Source organism: Brachypodium distachyon, chromosome 2, assembly GCF_000005505.3.
Source record: "Brachypodium distachyon strain Bd21 chromosome 2, Brachypodium_distachyon_v3.0, whole genome shotgun sequence".
Lineage (NCBI taxonomy): Eukaryota > Viridiplantae > Streptophyta > Magnoliopsida > Poales > Poaceae > Brachypodium > Brachypodium distachyon.
The window spans coordinates 21432980-21438979 of NC_016132.3; positions in this window are offsets into that span (position 1 = coordinate 21432980).

Below are 6000 nucleotides of genomic sequence, written 5' to 3' on the forward strand. Positions count from 1 at the left end.
TTCATTGGCATTAATTGCAAGTTGTGCAATCATGAAATGTTTAATCTTACTCGACTCTTTACTTCTTTTTCCTTCCCTTCAGTAAAGTTAATATGAGAGGTGATTTAGGATCAACCTTTACGGATGCTCTTACAAAATCACACATGTAGTCGAGTGTCCTCCCAGCAAGGATAGCCGTTGGAGACACCTAAAAGAAGCCCCAACAGCCAAGTGCTATGTCCTTTGCTTGGATTTGTCTCCAACAGTTGTTGTTGCATTGAGAGGGTTTATGTGTTCTTTGTGGCAGTTTCTATAAGGTAAACATTATATCTAAAATAATATTTACTTGGTTTCCCTATCCCGTGTGATCGTCGCGGATTTACTCTGTGAAGCATGTGGTTCTCATGACTTGTAATCCCACGCTTTCGGTTTTCTTCCTTGTTGATTCTGTTCAAAAATTAAGCAATTCGAAAATAACAAATTAATGATTAATTCTATAATATACATCATGACGAAGCAACTAGCATATGCATCTCGAATATATTAGAGGTATTCAACAGCACAATCAACAATAGTATAATCTCGCAGATCATAACTAAACAGTAGATCGAATTACGGTGTACGCACTGTTGCGGTGAAGAGAAAACCGTTGCTGTTGCGTTCGCTTGACAAAGTTGTTGATGAAGAAGACGGCGGCGCGTCGCGCACCCGCCGGTTCGAGGAGGTAGACGACCCGTGGTTGCAAGGAAGCGAGCAGTCACGCGGAGCGCTTCCAAAAAACCTTATTCGCCCTCTCCCATACAGGATCGCAAAGGCGAAAGGTTCCGGAGACCTGCTCTCCCGATCGCTGGTGCACGTAGGCGCTCGGGATGGAGTAGACTACGACGACGGCGCAAAAGCGAGATACAGGCGAAACCCTAGCTCGGTTGTGTTTTTCGTACCGATCGGAGAGACGGGGCGGCTGTATATATAGTCACGCAGGTATAGGTCGGTTCGGTTTAAGAAACCTGAACCGACTCCACAAAATCTGCACGCGTCCGTAATAGCTTCCAAAAATACTTCGCGCGTGTGACAAAAAGATAAGAAGCCCGGCCCCACACCGACCCGGCACGGCTCGAACTCGATCCACGAAACACGGCACGCGCGCTCGTGACGAGGCGACCGGAGGAGGAGCGCGCGTGGGGATTTTCCTTACTCACTTGCTCAATAGGTGAGAAAAAACATCGCTTATATGTTGGTCTCACTCACTCTAAACTACCAAGATGGGGCTATTCTCTTCCCACTCCCCTCATCCCACTTCATGAATAGGCCTTTGAGATACCAAATTCTAACAATCCCCCATCAGATCTCAAATACCCATTTAGAGATTTATCTGTTCTTGCTACTTGTTTATATATTAGTGTTTCAGCAGAGACTGTTCAGTTGAACTTCTGCCTAAAACTTTAAGTTACATCCATCCACACTCACAATGGACTAAGCCTTAAATTGCAAGCTGGCGTGAAATAGATTTCACTCAAAGTCAACCAGTACTGGGCTATCAGTAGTCTACTCCGCGGGTGGAGCATATGTGTCGTACTCCGTGGTCTCTTCATGAGTTACTAGAGATCACCCAAATCTCATAAACTGCGACGTTAGACAGTCGGACTCATATAAGTGTGTTCTTTCAAGAATAATCTGTAGGACAGCATCTTTCGCTACGCATAGCCGCAATGAACACATTAAGTCATGTTGTCAACCTGCCTTACAGCAATTTGAGAGTCGCACATCTTCACATAGAGGGGGTTATAACATACTCTCCTCTGTTATACCGATAGCTTCGTTCTTTCCAGATCCTACTTCACGGGATCTCCGATCACATAGGTCGGGTTACCACTATGGCACAACATTCATGGGTCTCAACCCCATCTCCCTTGATGCACTCTCTATCACATTACGTGATATCCCTTGGTAAAGGGATCTGTCAGGTTTTTCTCTGTTTGAATATACATAACAGTTATCACTCCGGAGTTTTTCAATTTCCTGACAGACTACACACGTCTCCTCACGTGTTTTAATGACTCCGCGTTATCCTTTGAACTGCTTACTTTAGTAATAACCGTTTGATTATCACAGTTCATCAGAATAGCCGGCACTGGTTTTTCAACCACCGGCAAGTCCATCAAAAGATCTCTCAGCCACTCTGCCACAAAGGTGGCTATATCAAAAGCAGCAATCTCTGCTTCCATAGTTGACCTCGTCAATATGGTATGTTTGCAAGATCTCCATGATACTACACCACCACCAAGTATGAAGGCATACCCAGTTGTGGCGTAGAGATCATCCTTCAGAGATCCAGTTCGAATCACAATACCCTCAAGCACAGCTAGATGCCCTGAAAAATGTATTGCATAACTCATCTTACCTTTTAGATAGCGCAATATCCTTTCTAGTGCACGCCAATGATCTATACCCGGGTTTGACGTGAACCTACTCAATTCGCTCACAACAAAAGAGATATCAGGCCTCTTAGCGCTAGCTAAGTACATAAGGGAACCGATTATTTGAGAGTATCTCAATTAATCTTTCCCTTCTCCATTATTTTTTCTGAGTATCACGCTGGGGTCATACGGTGTTGGTGAAGGTTTGCTGTCAGTAAAACCGAAGCGACTCAAGACCTTCTCAACATAGTAGGATTGCAACAAAGTAATTCCACTCTCATCCTTAACCAGCTTAATGTTAAAAATAACATCAGCCTCTCTAGGATCTTTTTTTTGACCGGATAAAACAGCAGGAGAGGCTCTTACTGCGTTTGTATTAATATCAAAAGAGTCACAACTTTACATATGTACAGGAAAAGTAATAAAAGAAGAAAAAGAAGGGTGAAAAGGAAAGAAGGACTACAAATCAGCTAGTATGAGAGAAAGTTGTGCTTTATGCTTCTCCTTTGAGAGTCTGTAGTCGAGGAGCTGAAGATCAATCTTGAGTCGTGATTTCCAGGATTCCCAGATCTTTCATATCAAAGCAATTTGATAGACACGACTTGACCTCATTTATCACTTTTATGTTTGTACCAAAAATCAGAATATCATCCACGTACAAACACAAAATAACACCTTCGCCCCCAGCATGGCGATAGTACACACATCTATCAGCCTCATTAATGACAAAGCCTGCAGAAGTTAATGTTCTGTCAAACTTCTCGTGCCATTGCATAGGTGGTTGTTTTAGTCCATACAAAGATTTTAGTAACTTGCACACCTTTCTCTCTTCACCCTTTACCACAAATCCATCTGGCTGATCCATGTAAATTTCCTCTTCCAACTCTCCGTTAAGGAAAGTTGTCTTTACGTCCATTTGATGAACGACAAGACCATAGAAGGCAGCCAGGGATAGTAGTACTCGAATGGTAATAAGTCTAGCAACGGGTGAATAGGTGTCGAAGTAATCTTCGCTTTCTTTCTGAGTGTAGTCTTTCGCCACAAGCCGTGCCTTATACTTTTCAGTAGTACCGTCAGGCCTTAGTTTCTTCTTGAACACCCACTTACAACCGTGGGGTCTTTCAAATAGCTCCCAAGTTCCATTAGAAAGAATGGAGTCCATCTCACTCTGGACAGCTTCTTTCCAGTCATCTGCATCCGGAGATGCATATGCATCTGCAATGGTTTTGGGAGTATCCTCCACAAGGTACACAATGAAGTCATCACCGAAGGATTTGCATCCTTCATCTCTTACTCCTGAAAGGAACTTCATTGTCATCCTTCTCAACATCATCCTCAAGATGTTCAGATTCATTATCAGATGTATTAGATTCAGGTATGCTAGACTCAGGTAATATTTCAGAAGAAATTCTAGCAATGCTATGCATATCTTTCATAAGAAAAATATTCTCAAAAAATGTTGCATCACGAGATTTCATAATAGTATCAACATGCATATCAGGTACCTCGGATTTAACTACTAAGAATCTATAGCCCACGCTTCGCTCATAGCCTAGAAAGATACAATCCACTGTTTTCGGTCCGAGCTTGCGTTTCTTGGGAATTGGAACGTTGACCTTCGCCAAACATCCCCAAGTGCGCAAGTAAGAAAGTGATGGCTTTCTTCCAATCCACTCCTTATTTTTGTTTGGAACTTTATTCAGGACATGACATGAAGTCAATAGCGCCCCCCCTACCATGCCTTAGATAAACCGGCAGTGGCTAACATGAAATTCAACAAGTCAGTCAACATGCGGTTTTTCCTCTTGGCGACCCCGTTTGATTGGGGAGAATAGAGAGGCGTCCTCTCATGAATAATACCATGTCCCGCACAAAACTCATCAAATACATTGGAGAAATACTCGCCACCACGATCTGACCTAAAACGTTTGATCTTTCTCTTCAATTGATTTTCAACTTCAGCCTTATAGATTTTAAGGTAGTCTAAAGACTCATCTTTAGTTCGCAACAAATAAACATAGCAGAATTTAGTAGCATCATCAATTAAAGTCATGAAATATCTCTTTCCACCTTTTGCCAACACACCATTCATCTCACAAAGATCAGAATGTATGAGTTCTGGAGGTTCCAAATTTCTCTCCTCGACCACGGTGTGAGGCTTTCGAGGTTGCTTTGATTGCACACAACTATGGCACTTAGAACCTTTGGCAATGGTGAAAGTAGAAATTAAACTCATAGTGGATAGCCGAGACATTAAACCAAAATTAATATGACATAAACGAGAGTGCCAAACACTTGTATCATCATTAACACTGACACAAATATGGTTCACTGACATGTCACTAAAATTAGAAAGGGAAAAACGAAACAAGCCTCCGCACTCATAGCTTTTACCAATAAATTGTCCATGTTTGGACACAACTATTTTTTTAGACTCTAAAACTACCTTCAAACCATCTTTGCATAAAGGGGAGCCGCTAACGAGATTCTTATTCATGGTGAAGGGGCGCGTAGAGATAAACAAAAACTTTTCCTACGCGAACTCCCAAAATCTAGCCGAGGTAGAAGGCCACGAGGATTACCACTAGACGCGCAGTTGCGGATTATTGATGCGGCGCCTTGATGCAGTGCAGTCCCTCGATCCGATCCAGCCGATCCAATCCCGCGATCGTCGAAGTGCTGAACGTACAGCACCTCTGCCGGTATCCACACGTGCGAGGAGGAGCTCCGGCGGCGGACTGCTAGGTCCGGTGCGACGGTTGAACTGAATCGGGCTAGGGTTCTCAACGCATGAGAGTGGAAAAACCGTGCCTCTTAGGCATCCCACGCCCCTGCTTATATATCGAGTGGAAGTGGGCTCCAAGCCTTGTGGCCCATCCACCCTGCGAGTCCAACTCGCATTGTCAGCCCAATTCCAGTTCGGGTCCAACCCGACCAAATACTTGCTCCCGCTCTTAAGTGTGTGACCCCGCAGGCTCATGGTGACTTGGACACGATTGGAGTCCGACTCACAATCGATCAATCGGTAGCGGCTCCTAGCAGAACGTGCCGACTCCCAAGTACCATCGAGTCATGACGACGTACCTTCCAATGTGACATACGTCTTAGTCCCTTTTGCCTCACGATATACCTTGTCGAACTATAGGTGATTAATCGTCATCCCTTTAATAGTTCAACTCTCTTCTCGATCCGTGATATACGATTCATCCGACTAACTCTTAGTCGATCGACCCGGTTAACAGTTAACCAAGTCGCGCATGGCCATGCTTCCCGAATCATATCACTCGAGAGGGCCCAGAGAATATCTCTCCAGTCGGAGGGGCAAAATCCCATCTTGGTTATCCACATCACACAGCTTGATTCTCAGTCAACCCGAACTCTGCCTTTATAACTGCCCTGCTACGGAACAACGTTTGACAGAACCTAAGTTGGTGATCCACAACTCGGATTGTGCGATAACCTCAGGTCTAAGGATTACATTGATTGAGACATGCAAATGACGACCTACTCGTTGCATCTCAATATGGGTCAGTCCGACTCGCTAAACTCTTTAGCCGAGTCCGTGTAAGCTGGAATGACATCACCATGCCCATGACAAGTGGAA